This window comes from Natrix helvetica (genome assembly GCF_964273705.1).
Source record: "Natrix helvetica genome assembly, chromosome: 6".
Taxonomy (NCBI): domain Eukaryota; kingdom Metazoa; phylum Chordata; class Lepidosauria; order Squamata; family Natricidae; genus Natrix; species Natrix helvetica.
The window spans coordinates 68,668,552-68,684,787 of NC_138553.1; positions in this window are offsets into that span (position 1 = coordinate 68,668,552).

A 16,236-nucleotide genomic window follows, 5' to 3' on the forward strand; every position below is an offset into this window, starting at 1 on the left:
ACTGATCGCAAACATTTGACCCCCACTTGTTGCCATAAGTTGAGGACAACTCCCATAGATGAAAAACCTGTATATGTTTTCCACCTATGTAGCAAACAGATTACATTTCAATATCTGTTTCTTTCAATTTTTCTCACCTTTCATTTCCATGCAGGTGACCTAGAAGTAGAGGAGCTGTGACCTCCTCCTCTCTACCGTTGATCCAGCTATACAGTTACTCAAGGATGGATGAAATAATTTCCACTCTGTCTCAGGGAACGGCCCTTCATTTCTTCCTTCTATAAATTGCAGCAATTTTATGTAATAGTTGAATTTGCTCTGTTGTACCTTCCCACTTTAAAACAAATCCTGATATTTATGCTTCTAGATAGTTGGAAGAGTGGACCTCACTACTACAGACTTTCCCCTTGGAGTTTCAAAGATGGCATTGAAGCTGCATGTATTGTGAACCAGTTGCCAACCATAATCAGTTTTACCGCTTAATTTGCTTACCTGGGAGGCCTGACACAATGTGCACACGCACACACACACACACACATGAGTGTGTGTATGTGCGTGTGTATGTATGTGTAAATAAACACACATATACACATACAAACCCTACAATGTCCAAACATTGTGTCATATCTCCCAGGTAAATGAGAGAGGAAACATGACTAAGCGAACTAATTCTATCTTTTTGTAAAGCTACATTGACAGAATCTTGAAAGACTGAAGTGAGCCCTTTTGATTGAATTTTTATCTTCTTTCTCTTGTGTTTGCCTTAAAAAGGATGGCATATAACTGGGCACATATAAATGTCCCTTAGACATTTGTATGTATGTATATGTATTTATTTTTATATTGTTTTGAATGGTTTAATTGATTGTATGGTTGTTTGCCGCCGAGTGTCATTTGTTTGCAATAGGCACCTGTAGAAATTGAATAAATCAATTCACTTTGGATGCTATTCCTTCACTTGTTTTCCTAAAGAGCGTGTGCTATTTTCCATATCTCATTTTTTTAACATCTATATTATCTGATTTCCAATCATAAATAAAGGTACAATGTGACGCTGTGTTTTGTAGAAAATTTGTTTAGTGACCATTCAAAGTTAAAGCAGCACTGAAAAAAAAAGACTATTTTTCACATTTATGACCATTGCAAAATCTCCATAGTCACATGATCAAAATCTGGATGCTTGGCTAATGGCCTATTTTTATGACAATTGTGGTGTCCCAGGGCTATGTGATCACTTTTGTGATCTTCGGACATTCAAAGTCAAGGAGGAAGTCAGATTCACCTAACAATCATGTTATTAACTGAACAACTCCAACGATTTACTTAATAACTGTGGCAACAATGGTCATAAAATGGGGAGGGGGATTCACTTAACTGTCTTGCTTAGCAATGGAAGTTTTGTGCTCAATTGTGCTCATAGCAGTGGTGGATTTCAAAAATTTTTAGAACCTCTTCTGTAGGTGTGGCCTGTCTTGTAGGAGTGGCTTGGCAGTCATGTGACCAGATGGGAGTGGCCAACTTGCAAAATGTGGTGAAACTCACTTAACAATGCTCTTGCTTAGCAACCAAAATGTTGGCTCAGAAACTCTGGCATTTGAAGCACGCAAGTCTTAAAGCTGTCAAGTTACAAGACCCTTGCACCCCTAACCCTTTAGGGGAAAAAACCAGGGGTGTGCAAACTTGACAGCTTTAAGACTTATGGACTTCAACTCCCAGAATTCCTTAACTAGCATGGCTGGTTGGGGAATTCTGGGAGTTGAAGTCTGCACATCTTAAAGTTGCCAAGGTTGAGAAACACTGCTCTAGAGGTAGCCACTTTAACTGTGAATGTTTGGAGATGGGAGGGATTAGGAGGGATAACTCCTCTGCTATCTCCTCAATCTACTCCTACAAAAGCCTCCAGGTTAATATAACCTTTGTTGTCATGTCTTTACAGTGAGCACACTGGCTGGCATCTATTAAACATGAAATGGTGTTGTTTGTTCTCAAGAGAAAGTATTCATCTACTTTGAAAGAGCCAAAGCCAAGGTCATTTCCACGTTGCTTAAGAGTGAACACACTCATTGTGGAGCCTAGCGAAAGAAGCCATGCACGCAGGTAAAAAAGAAGGAGCGGAGTTAATGAAGGCAGCAAGAAGACGCAGCCACCAGAACTGAGAAACAGGGAAGGTGGGGAGGGATATAAACAAAGGAAAAGGCTTTTTAGTTGCCGTTCATCTTTTCTTCTCAGCCCTCAAGGGGCTTTCATCAAGCAACAGCAAATGGGTGCCCTAAAGATAGGAAATCGACTCTTTTGGCTTGATCCTCATCATTCACACATCCATGCAGCCCACAGTCACTTCCAAGCGAGCCAGAAGGAAAAGTCACACCTACCCCCAGGTACCCTCGACTCCCACCCACCCTCACTCCCCCCAAGGTTTTTGCACCTGCCGCCCCAAGGAAAACCTTTCAGCTCCGCCCAGTGTGTTCCCGCAGGCGACAGGGCACCAAGCCCCCTTCGCTTCACTTCGCAACTCAGATGAAGTGGCGGCAGGGCCCTCTCCCAGGCCGGTTCTTCCCTCTCGATCTCTATCTTGATGATGTCACTACAGCTGCCAGGGGCAGACAGAGGAGGTAGTCAGAACCACGCCGAGGCAGGCCGGCGGGCGAGCGAGCTCGCTTGTTCCCCCACCTGGACTGCTTTGGCGCTGCTCTGGCTACCTCCGTCTGTTCATGCCCGGCAGCTGTGGTGACATCATCAAGACGAAGTGGCTTCGAGCCGAAGGGGCCTCGGTGCTCTGCCTAAGCGATGGTGGGGCCCTCTCCCAACCGGGCTCTTCCCTCTCACTCTTGATGATGTCGCTGCAGCTGCCGGGCACAGCCGGACTGAGGTAGCCGAAGCCGCGCAGAGGCAGCCCGGCAGGTGGGCAAGCGAGTGAACGAGGATCAGGCTGCCTGATCCTCAATCGCTCACTTGCTCGTTTGCCCGCCTGCAGCGCCTCGGCGCTGCTCTGACTACCTCTGTCCACACCTGGCAGCTGCGGCGACATCATCAAAATGAAGTGGCTTAGAGGAGAAGGGGCTTCGTTGCCCTGCCTAAGTGCCGGTGGGACCCTCTCCTGGCTGGGCACTTCCCTCTTGCTCTTCATCTTGATGATGTCGCTGCAGCTGCTGGGTGCGGACGGAAGGAGGTAGCCATAGTGGCGCTGAGGCAGTCCGGGCAAGTGAAAGAGTGAGTGAATGAGCGATGGAGGAGGAGCCGAGGAGAGCACAGAGAAGAGCATGAAGTCCAGCAGAGGCAGGAAGGTTCTTGGCACTCCGGGAATCTGCGAAAGCAGCTGGGAGAGGCAAGCGGCTTGGTTTAGCCTCCCTGGACATGGCAGCAGTCCCAAGCACACTGATCTCAGCGTTTTTCGCATTGGGGCATGCTGCAAGAGGGAAAAAATGTTCACTGCCTCTTGCAGCATGCCCGATACGAAAAACACTGAGATCGGCACGCTTGGGGCTGCTGCCACGTCCAGGGAGGCTAAACCAAGCCGCAAGCCTCTCCCAGCTGCTTTTGCAGATTCCCGGAGCACCAAGAACCTTCGTGCTCTTCTCTGTGCTCTCCTCAGCTCCTCACGACTACAATAGATGTCCAGAAGAGGCTTTTTGGGCTAATGGAGCCTGGGTTTCCATCCCGACTGCCCCCACCGCTTCTGGATGTCTATTGCAGTCGCGAGGAGCCAAGGAGAGCATCGAGAAGAGCGCGAAGGTTCTTGGTGCTCCAAGAAGCCGTGAAAGCAGCTTGGGGAGGTGCACAGCTTGGTTTAGCCTCCTTGGACGTCGCAGCAGCCCCAAGCATGCCGATCTCAGCGTTTTTCACATCGGGGCGTACTGCAAGAGGGAAAAGGTCTTACAAAGAGCTTACTTAGCTCCTCAGCAGGCAGCTCTTAGAGGCATGGTGTGGATGGGCTGGGGTAGTGAGCAGCGACCAGATGGGCAGGGCCCGGGGGTGAGCGAGCGAGGGAGCCGGGCCGGTTCCACTGGTGGAACCGGTTCTAAACGGCATGGTAGATTTGTGGAACCTCTTCTAGCGAACCAGTTAACACCGGCAGGAACCCACCCCTAGCTCATAGGTTGAGGACTACCTTTAAAAGTATAATAGGGAAGGGAAACGGAAGGGAAAGGAAAGGAAGGGGAGGGGAGGGGAAGGAAAAGAAGGAAGGGAAGGATAGCAGGACTAATTGTTGTATAAGTACGTCTGGGCCTTAATGCTTCTTCTAGAAATATAAAAAGAAGTAGTGAACTCTCATTAATGTTACCTTTCTAAACCTTGTTTTAATGATATTATTGTTAACTCATATTTGAACTTTTTGGAAGTGGTATTAAGTTTAAAATTATTAAAATGTCAAATCCTCAATGTTGTGTAAAAACACCTAACAATTGAGTTCTTTTAAGCAGATATCAACATATTGTTCAGTTCTTTTTATTGGAATATCTCAAGATATATTTAATCTCTTATTTCGGTTTCTTATATATTTATATGCTTATATCTATACCTGTGCAAATATACTGAGAATGTCTATCATCCTAGCTATATTTGGATAGGAAGACAGTAAAAGGATAGAATGTTGAACTGAGATTTAGTTAGGTACTGGAGATGATGCTTAACTTAGCTGCAGGTGGATTGAGAGTGACAGAAGCAGTTCACTGGAGATCACAGAATGGAAGAAAAGAATGAAAAGAAAGAGAGGACAGAAGGACAGAAAAACATGAAAAAGAGCTTAAATGAACCAATCATCTTCTTGCTAACAATAATTTTTAGGCAAGTTACAGCTATGCATTTCTGTGTTATATCAGCCACTATATAATGTAATCCCCAAATTTACTAGGAGAAAATGCAAAATTTATTATGATATATTGATCCCCCAGTTATTCTTCAAAAAACCTTTTCTCTTCCCAGAGGTTTCAGTTTCTATTATCACTGAGTTTTTATAGCAAAGGGATAATATTTCCCTCAAGGCTTATTTTTGTATTTTTACAAGCCTTTAACATAAGTTGATTGATATATCCTTCCTCATGTCATCCCAATCTTTGTATAAGCTGGAATTTTTACACAAAAGTACCCATGATATGCTTATTTCACGGTACGGCCCATTTAGTCACCAATCTCTTAACTAAATACATTTTTTATTAAATTGGAAACCACCTCTTTCTTATTTAAAGCAAATCTTGAAGTAATGTATGCAGCAAATGGATAGACCGTGTCCATGAAAAGGAGGATAAACATGTTAATAGGCAAATGATTTCAGAAAGGATTGTCAGTGGTTAATCTGATTGTTTTACATAATCAATTTTACCTTTTATATTTTATAAGAATGGGGCTACTTCTATTTGCTACTATTTGTGAGACTATTGTGAAATAGTCATTAAGTGGATAGAAAGTGCTATTTGTTTGTTACAGTTTAGGATAATTTTGTTAAATGGAGAAACATCGCATTTTCATGAAATGGACAGAAATCGGCCCAGCTAATTAACAGCTAGACCAGTACTTCTCAAATTTGGCTAAATTACCCAAAATTGACTTAAGAGTGTTTTTTCTTTGGTTAACTGCAAACAGACCCATTACCCAGCCACTACATCAATTTTTAAATGGACTTAAAATATTTTACATAAATGGGGCAAAAAGAACTTTCTGATAAGAATGCTTTGTTTAAACAGGGTTTAATTATTCTTGTCTCCTTAGAAATGTTTATAACTTTTTTAAATTTTTAATTCTAAAGTTTTAAGTTTCATATGCTGCTTCATATTTTGATGTTTTATTCCACACTGCCCAGAGTCCCCCTTTGAGGGAGGTGGGCAGTTTAGAAATGTAAAAATGAATGAATGAATGAATGAATGAATGAATGAATGAATGAATGAATGAATGAATACATACGTATGTACGTACGTACATACATTTGGCAAGCATTGTGGCTAACCTCTAGTTCACAAAGTTACTCATTTTTGCTTGTCATGGCCAATACTACGAAGGAGCTACTATGTTTATATCAATGATTCCAAAACCAATACCACCTTAATAATGTTTGTGCTACATAAATGTGGCTTAGAGGTGGATATCTGTGTTTGTTGTCATGTCTGGTGCTTTCACATTAGTACCAATGGTACAGTGTTGGGTTCCTACCAGTTCAGACCAGTTCAACCGGACCAGTAGTAGTTTGGCAGCCTGGGTCGCTGGAACCGGCATTGATCCAGGCCTGTCACACCCCCGAACAAGTTCCCTGGCCAGCGCCATAAGCACCACCATCTTGTTTTCCACTTCTGCGCATGCGCAGAACAATTTTTATTATACTGCGCATGTGTACAAAGCACATGCAGTGCGCCCACGAGCAAACCGGCAGTAGTGCCTGCCGGAACCCACCCCTGCAATGGTACCATCACCAGTTCCACCAGTTTTATACATAAGATTAGAAGCACCTTGACATGGCCTTCATCTAGTTCAGGGGTGTTCAACCTTGGCAACTTTAAGACCGATGGACTTCAACTCCCAGAATTCCCCAGCCAGACATATAACCCATCTTCTGCAAGCAATGCCCCTCAGGCTTCTATCCAAGACAAACAGTAAAGACTTTATGCAAAAAGTAAATGGCTATAGCTTTGACATCTCAAACCAAGGACAGAGTAATTGCAGATCATTTTAACCTTCCAGAATATTCAATTAAAGACTTCAAACTAGCTGTTTTAGAACAAAGAAACTCTAGCACCCTACTTGAGTGAGGAGTTACTGAACTCCTGCACATCAAAAGGTTTCAAGCTATCCCTGAAGGTCTCCACAAACACAATAGGTTTTAACAGGGACGTGCGGTCAGGGGAGGCAGAGGAGGCAGAACCTCACCGCTCTCATCATGAAAAGAAAAAAAAAGGGAAAAGGGAAAAGGCGCTGAGGAGCCTTGGGGAATGGAGGGAGGTGCAGGAGGGAGGTGCAGAAAGCTCCTGTAGCCTCAGCCTCCCTCCTGCACATGTGGTCCCATTCCCCGCCTTCTATCGGGTTCTGACGCCGGAGCTCATGGTTCCAAGGCGAATGCGCATGTGCGAGCAGCTCCCTTCTTCGCACGGAGCAATGGCGGGTTTACAGGAAGTTGCTCGCGAAAGCGGAAAGTGCGATGGACTTTCGGACTGGCAGCTACTGTTTCCCTGCCAGCTCGCTCGCGAAAGGACCCTGGAAACCGAGTCGTGGCCGGCACCTTATTAAGAATTGTGCTGCCTAAAGAGACAGAGAGAAAAAGCAGATGTATTTTTTTACAATTATTATTTTGTGATATGATATTGAACGTAGCGCTTAGAAGGCCATGGCTGATTCCAAGAAAACTAAGCGGGGTCAGATTTGATTAATCTTTGGTTAGGATGGGGACCCAGGAAATCCTAGGTGGGGAATGGGACCACGTGTGCAGGAGGGAGGCTGAGGCAGCCTCAGCCTCCTGCACACGTGGTCCCATTCCCCACTTCCTGATGACCTCACCAGCCTCACCAGCCATAAACCTCACCGCACGTCACTGGGTTTTAAATATGCCCATAATTAATTGATAAAGTATACTTACAATGTGTCTATGTGCAATCTGCATCTCAATCTGTACAACTAGCCTTCATCTCCTCTTTTATCACCCTTTCCCAATTCTACATCAGCTTAGCCATTGCATGCATCTGTCAAAGTGTCTTCTGATTCATGACTGTGATAAGAAATATGTACATGTGTAGTGTTCATTTATTGCTAGTAATCTTTTCTTCCAAGATTAACCACTTTTTGGATTGCTGAATAGATAACCAAATCATACCAGAGAGACCTAAGCAGTTTAAAAAGCAAAATAAACAAAAAATATAGTATCTGGAAAGCCTGACTGTAAATAGCATCAATGTTAGCCAAATGCAAATCAGAGACAACTGCAAATGATCCTTCTTGTTGCCCCATGAATAATCTTTATTCATGCAGATCTTCTGTCTCTTCCTTCCTTGTTGTCATTTGAAATCATCCATTAAAATGGAAACAACGTAGAAGGCACCTATTGTTTATGTGTGCCTTTTGCTTTGAAGGGTCTTAGGAAGACCCTGTGATATTGCTATTGCTCCACATCAACATACCCCCAAAAATACCAGTCTTTTCTAAGGGAAATATTCTAAATTTTATATAATTCTTAGGGACTTTATCAGGAGAATCTTTCTACAGCCTAGTGTGAATCAGCACACTTTGATTTCAGAAATCAAACAACAATGAAATCTGTCAAAATGTTGGCCCTGCCCAAAAAGAAAGTCATTTCAGGGTGATGGTTACCTCCCTTGTTGTTATTCCTCAGCTGGCTCTCGCCATGTGCCATAAACTCCCTTTAAGCACATGTTATGATGGCTCTTTGTGCACGCTTTCCTAACATCAAATAACAGAGTTGGAAGGAACCTTGGAGGTCTTCTAGTCCAACAGCCTGTTCAAGCAGGAAACCCTATACCACTTCAGAAAAATTGTTCCTTAAAAACCTCCAATGTTATAGTACCCACAATCTCTGGAAGCAAGCAATTCCACTGATTAATTGTTCTTAGTATCAGGAAATTCTGAAGTTCTAGGTTGCTTTTCTCGATTAGTTGTGCCTTGGTGCTTTGGAGAATAGATTGACACCCTCTTCTTTGTGACAGCCCCTGAGATATCAGAACACTGTTATCATGTCTCTCTCAGTCCTTCTTTTCATTAAATTAGACATACCCAATTCCAGCAACCATTCTTTATTGTTTTAGTCTCCAGTCCCCTAATCATCTTTGTTACTCTTCTGTAACCTTTCTAAATCTCAACATTCTTTTTTTTATATTGTGGTGACCGAAATTTGTAGTATTTTTGAACTATATCTTGGCTCTTGATTTCTTGCATCTAACACTAATGTGAGTTTAGCCTCCCGGACGTACCTGGATCTGTTTCACATATTGTGCAAACCCAGCTATCAATTTTAACAATTGTCCCTAAAATAATCTTAACCCTGTGAAGTCACCTAAATATTTACTTCCGACAAAACGTCAAACCAAGATTAACCTAGTACTCTCGAGCTGGATTGGAGTATAACTTCCATTAGGGATGAGTGTTCTAGTCTAACTCATGGAAGGCAGCAGCTAGGGGAAACAGCATTATTTTCTGGAAACCTAGTAATGAGAAAGAACAATAAAAAGGGAGCAATTGCTACTTGAATAGGACAGATATATATACACGCTTGTCCTGTGTTCACACTGGAAAGCAAAAGATTTGCAATATAACTCTATCGTCCAGGGTTAGAAAGGAAGCAATGTGTTCTGTAAGTTATTTTTATTTTATTTTTTTAATTAAAACATTCCAATTCTAATTTAACTTTCCAGGGAAGGCTTGTTGTGTACTATATTTTTAATTCTGATTGCATGGCATGTAAGTACAAAGGAGGTGGGAATCAATATTCACTATTAATTTGGGAAGCTGTAGCATTTGTCTGTCTGGACAATGGAGACATTCTTTTCTATCTGATCACATCCCACTGCCTGACACAACATGTAATCGTTTGGCACAAAAATGTGCTGTCTCCTTTTCAAAATGCCATCCTTCAGAGTGAGGGGTGTATGGTGAATGGCTGAACTGAAACAAGAAAAGCACTTTTTAGAAACATATCTGAGGAAACAGCAGTTTCCATTTAAATCTCATGTTGAGAAACCTCAGAGCCTCAGATCTATTAAGAAATCTATCTAGAAAATTAGATTTCTAATAACATTTTAAAACTTAGGCAACATTTTTTGACTAAGATGATCTGGAATGCTTTTTGTCTTCCCCAATTTTTTCACTAGAGCTTCTAAAAATGTTTTATCAAAATTAACCTTAAAGATTAATAAGGAAAATATATTTTTGTTTGAGATTTGTGATATACAATACAATACAATACAATAGTAGAGTTGGAAGGGACCTTGGAGGTCTTCTAGTCCAACCCCCTGCCTAGGCAGGAAACCCTATACCGTTTCAGACAAATAGCTATCCAACATCTTCTTAAAGACTTCCAGTGTTGGGGCATTCACAACTTCTGGAGGCAAGCTGTTCCACTGATTAATTGTTCTAACTGTCAGGAAATTTCTCCTCCGTTCTAAGTTGCTTCTCTCCTTGATTAGTTTCCACCCATTGCTTCTTGTTCTACCCTCAGGTGCTTTGGAGAATAGTTTGACTCCCTTTTCTTTGTGGCAACCTCTGAGATATTGGAACAATGCTATCATGTCTCCCCTAGTCCTTCTTTCTCTTAAGCTAAACATACCCAGTTCCTGCAACCGTTCTTCATATGTTTTAGTCTCCAGTCCCCTAATCATCTTTGTTGCTCTTCTCTGCACTCTTTCTAGAGTCTCCATATCTTTGTAATATTTGTTATATTGCCATTTATAGATATTCTTGCAGCAAGCAGCAAAACTATAACCCCAGCATCGACCCTTCTCTAACAAAAAAATATAAATGTTTGAGATATTAGATATAGTGAACACAAGTATAAATTGATTACACTGCCACTTCCCAAATAACTAGAAATTTAGTCTCCACTGATATCTTCATTTCTCACACCTTCTGACATAATTCTTCCTTTTAAAGAGATTAACCGTATATTTTATTTTGAAGAAAAAACTGTTAAATATTTAAATATAATTTCCTCATACAGTGTTTTTAAAACATAAATTTTGCATAAATAAACTGGCTCAAACTGAAAATGGCCAGAAATAGAGTAACAGAACTCCTAAAAATTTCCAGCTTTTCAAGCCTTCAACAATTAATTGCTTTATATGGTTTTTATGTCTTCTAATTAATTGGGTAATTTTTCCTTGTAATATTTCATATCTAGTTTGGTCTATTGCAGGGGTGTTCAAACTTGGGAACTTTAAGACTTATGGACTTCAACTCCCAGAATTCCCTGGCTGGGGAATTCTGGGAGTTGAAGTCCACAAGTCTTAAAGTTCCCAAGTTTGGACACCCCTGGTCTATTGGTTAACTAACCAGGTTTAGAAACCGAGAGAGAGTGAGTTCTAAATCCTTAGGCACAAAGGTAGCCCTTAGGCCAGTCATTCTCTCTCAACCCTAGGAAGAAGACAATGGTATATCACTTCTGAAATTTTGCCAAGAAGTCTGCAGGGACTACTCCAGGCAGTCAACTAGAGTCAACATGGACTTGAAGAGAAAAACAAACAGAAAAACAACAAACAAACAAACCTATTTTTGAAACTGTCAAGCTGTTCCATTTGTTTCCACAACAATATACTATTACTTCTCATATACATGTTTGTTTCAGTGAATGCAAATTCTGGTTTTGAAGAATGCAAATCAGTTTCCTCTCCATAAACATATCCACATTGTAGTTTACATTGTTAACACAGGATCTGAGTATTTACCATTTATTTCAGAAGGAATAGAAGTACTGTACCCATTTGCATAGGCGAAACTCGTTTTTAGTATGTTATATTGTTTGCAATTCCAACATCTCATGAGAGCAGTTGTTATTATTCTCATTTTACCAATGAATAAAGAGGAACTGTTGGTAACCAAAGCTGTTTAGTTAATTCATTGATCACATAAAATATAGCCCATGATAGAAGTTTGTGGACCCCTCCTGCATATTATACACTAGAGGTTGTTAGATTCGGGTAAGGAGAGGACAGACTGCAGACGATCGTGACAACAGCTTTTTATTAAGTCAAGTAGATCCGATCCAGCTGAATATGGGGTCGTGCAGCTCCCCTTTTATGGGGAGCTGGCAGACCTCCCGACCAATCAGTGTAACCCTTTGTTCCCGCCTAAACGGCGGACCTGAGTGAAGACTACAGCAGTTTATGCAAATATCTAACAGAGGTCAAAACAGAAGTGTCCGTAAATGACTATATCATCTTTATGAAATATAGAATACACTCATTTATTTAAAAACAAAAGAATCTATATTTGTTTATATGGTTTAAAAACGACATTGCAAGTGTGCAACCTGAAACCAGAAGGCCAAGTGTGACCTTCCACTGTGATAGCAGTTCCTGGAACCTGTTTGTAATTTCCACCAAGCTGAAAATGTTGGATATGGCAAAATGGAATAATTATTAAATATAGAAGAGTGATCAGGTAGTTGTGCATTTTAAAACTTTGTTGTAGCTATATTTAATTTAAATTAATTAAATTGAGTCCATGCTCAGATTTGTAGCTCTTGGCATCCAGAGTTCAAAGTGGTTTCTGGATGGGGTAAAAAAGATAATTCATTACATATATACTGCATTACAATATTTAAATTTGGGCGTCCTCCTAGATGCCCGGCTGTCAATGGATGACCATGTGGCAGCCGTGGCAAGGGGGGCGTTCCACCAGGTTCGCCTAGTGCGCCAATTGCGCCCCCTACTGGACCGGGATGCCCTACGCATCTTTAAAGCGCTCCATGGCTCAGTACCTAGGTACTTGCGGGATCGCATCCTACCACACACTTCCCTGCGACCGATTCGCTCTCACAGGGAGGGGCTCCTCCGGGTGCCGTCCACTAGGCAGTGCCAACGGGCGACACCTAGGAGTAGAGCCTTCTCTGTGATGGGCCCAACCCTCTGGAATGACCTCCCCCCCTGATATCAGAACCACCACCGACTTTCTCTCCTTTCGACAAAAACTGAAGACTCACCTGTTCCGTTTAGCCGGCCTGGACCATTCATAACCTTATTATACCTCTTGGCAGATATATTTTAACTGGGTAATTTTAATTGGGTATTTTTTAGGATTGTTGATATACTGTTTTTATCTGCTTTACCTGTACAGTGTTGTATTGCCTCCTCTTCTATGTTTTTATGTTTGCATGTTTGTAGTCCATTTTATCTATTTCATTTGACTGTACACTGCCCCGAGTCCCTTTGGGGAGAGGGGGCGGTATAAAAATTGAAATAAAGGTAAAGGTAAGGTAAATAATATATAGACATTGTTGAATTAGTCAAGATTATTTTTTGGTTTTATATATTGTGTTAACAGTAATTTAATGTACTGTAAATATAATTTTTATCTCCCTGAAGAATAATATCTTGAAAACCTGTTGAATCATTAAGTGTTTGTACAGCTTAAAGATCACACAACTTTTAGATCACAACTTTTTTCTTTTGCCATTTTTACAATAGTAGGTTAAGGAAACAATGGCATGAATATAAACTTACAAAGTAAGCCTATGTTCTGTGGGCCAACATCTCATTAAGAATAATAGTTATGTAAGAAATTTCTTTTGACCTTATCATATCATATGGCTTTCCCAAGTTCCTAATCAAAGAAGGCCTCAAAAGAAAATATAATGGGAGATGGTCATATGGAATTAAGGGATCTTGGCCCACTGCACTGCTATCTAACATTGGTACAATCGGGGTCCTAAAGTGTTATAAAGAATAGGATTGCTCAGTTCATCACAGAGCAACTTAGTAATGACCAAAACTAAAATGATTTAATTCTGATTCAGGGATGCTGATTTTGGTCAAATATTGAAGTTGGTTTGCCTAATGCAGTTTATTGAGCTAAGATTCAAAATAAGTTTGAACTAATATCCTAGCTCACATTAAATGTTCACTGTCTGTTTCTTCTACCATCTATTTTCCCTTTTTGTCTTGATAGTACACTACAAACTGGAACATGCTGAAGAACAGATACAAACACTTTCAAAGGAGTCAGCTTAAAATTATCCCTACATGTGGTTTGCTTAACTGATGATTAAAGCAGGGGTGTACAGGCATGTTTACTAATACAATTAGAGGGTGTCTCCTCTTCCAAGAAGGACGTTAGCATTACAAAATTTAAAAAGGTGAGAGGAAAAAATTTCGATTGAATTTTAGGGAAGAGAAGGGAAAGAGAGAGCAGGGAAAAAAGAAGGAAGGAAGGAAGGAAGGAAGGAAGGAAGGAAGGAAGGAAGGAAGGGAAGGAAGGAAGGAAGGAAGGAAGAAAGAAAGAAAGAAAGAAAGAAAGAAAGAAAGAAAGAAAGAAAGAAAGAAAGAAAGAAAGAAAGAAAGAGGGAGGGAGGGAGGTAGGAAGGAAGGAAGGAAGGAGGGAGGGAAGGAAGGAAGGAAAAGAAAAAAGAAAAGATTGAAAAAAGAAATCAGATGTCATGATGAGAGATTTCTCTCTAGTTAGGAGGATTTGAAAAGGTTGGTTTAAGCCTCTTAAGAACATGCTTTTCAGGACTACAAATATGCTGGCAGGAAAATACTCTCTGTGATGTAATAAGTGACTGCCATTCTTCAAGTGATATTCCAAATTTAACAATAAAACATTAGCCAACATGGTCTCATTTTGGCTATGAGTAGAGAACATGCTTAATCCAAATTTGGCTGTCATTCTTCCCAAAGTTGAAAAGTGGCTTTCTCTTTTTTCTTACATGCCTTTTCAACAAGGCAGAAATAGTAGGGAACAGGAACACAGAGAAAACTATAGATCTGAGGTACAGTCAGTGCCCCCAATGTCTCTTCAATGTTAGGGAGTGTGCAGTGGCAAGAGATATTATGCCATTTAAAGCTAATCAATACATTCATGGGTTAGCTTATAAAGCTGGGCTTTGAAATAACTGCTAATGTTCTCAACTGTATATTGAATTGGGACTCTTAGATACATTTATCTTACCTATCCCAAGTTTAAAAACAGAATTCAGGAGTAGAATACTATTTCATTGCAGAATTCAGCTCTTTGTTCCAAGGTTTGGCCATGATTTCTGATGAAAAATAGTATGAAGTGGATGGAATTAGACTGCAGCAAATGAATATCTGTAAAATACACATTTATACACATAACAGAGTTTTTGCCTTCCCCACCAGTTTAATCCTTTGTAGAAGATGATCTATTTGACCTAAACACTAGCAGGAAAGTGAATCCCTCAAGTGCATAAATTATTGTCAGTTTGACAACAGATTTTTTTTAATGTCAACATACCAATAAGATTTCAGTATTTGATTTTAATACCTGTTGTGACATTTATTTGATATCTGATAGTATTTTATAGCTGAGAAAACAACAGAGATAATAGGAGATAAGTTGCAGAAAGGGATATTTGGCTAAAATATCCATCCTTTCGGACTGTTTCCAAAGACTCCAAGTGTAGAGCACACTGTAGTAATCCAACTGTGTGATGATAAGAGCACAAGTAACTATCATCTAGGCATTCTGGCTGAGATAGGACTGCAATTAGCACACTGACTGAAGATGGACAAAGGCACTCTTTTAAAGGGCCCATGAGTCCAGTATGAATTTAGATAATTACCCACTTAGTTACCCCCTTACCCCCCTTACTCAATGTCATTGAGTACCCACTGCCTTCTTTACAACTTCCCTTGAAAAAGAAACATTGGTTGTCAAAGTTGTCAAAAACAGCTGGATCCAGGATAAAGAGGGGATGCCCTATTGCCTCCTTCAAAGAGGTATTAACAATCTCTCAGATTTAGCCATTTAAGCTGTACTTGGCTCCTTGAAGGAGTCAGGAGGGGTGTGCATTAGAAACAGGAGAAAAAGATACCTTAGTAGCAATCTGTTAAATTAAAGATTTGTTTTAAGAAAAACATAAAACAAACTATCACCAATCAATCCAAAGTTTCCTAGTACGTCCTCTTCAGCTGGGGAATTCTTAACCTTTCCACGAAGGATTTCTCCATTCAGTAAAATCCTGGGGCGGGGGTGGGTGGGGTGGGGTGGGGGACAGAAAGGAATCTGTACTGAATTTTTCTGTCCAGAAATTTAACTAGCCTTATGTCAGGTAAGGTACCCTAAGGTAGTGACTATATAATGTTACTATGGAAAAAGACTTTAATGAGGATTTCTCTTGCCAACAAACTAAGCAAATATCCAGATGTAGAAAAAAATGCTTATTTTTATAGAATCATAAGGTTCATTTGACAACACTCTCTATATTTACACTGAAATAAATCCAGTTTCTTGAATAATAGTAGTAACTATAATAGTATAGTTTAGTATTATATATATAATTTATAATATAATAATAATATTATTATATATAATATTATAGTATAGTATAATAATAATATAAATAGTAATAGTAACTATAATAGTGGTAACATAGTAGTAACTGTGAAAGGGATCTTGGAATCTTAGTGGACAACCATTTATATATGAGCCAGCAGTGTGATATATGTGATTAAAAGCCAACACAGTTCTAGTTTGCATGAACAGAGGAATAGAATCAAGATCACGTGAAGTGTTAATACCACTTTCTAATGCCTTGGTAAGGCCACATTGGAATACTGCATTACGTTTTGGTCG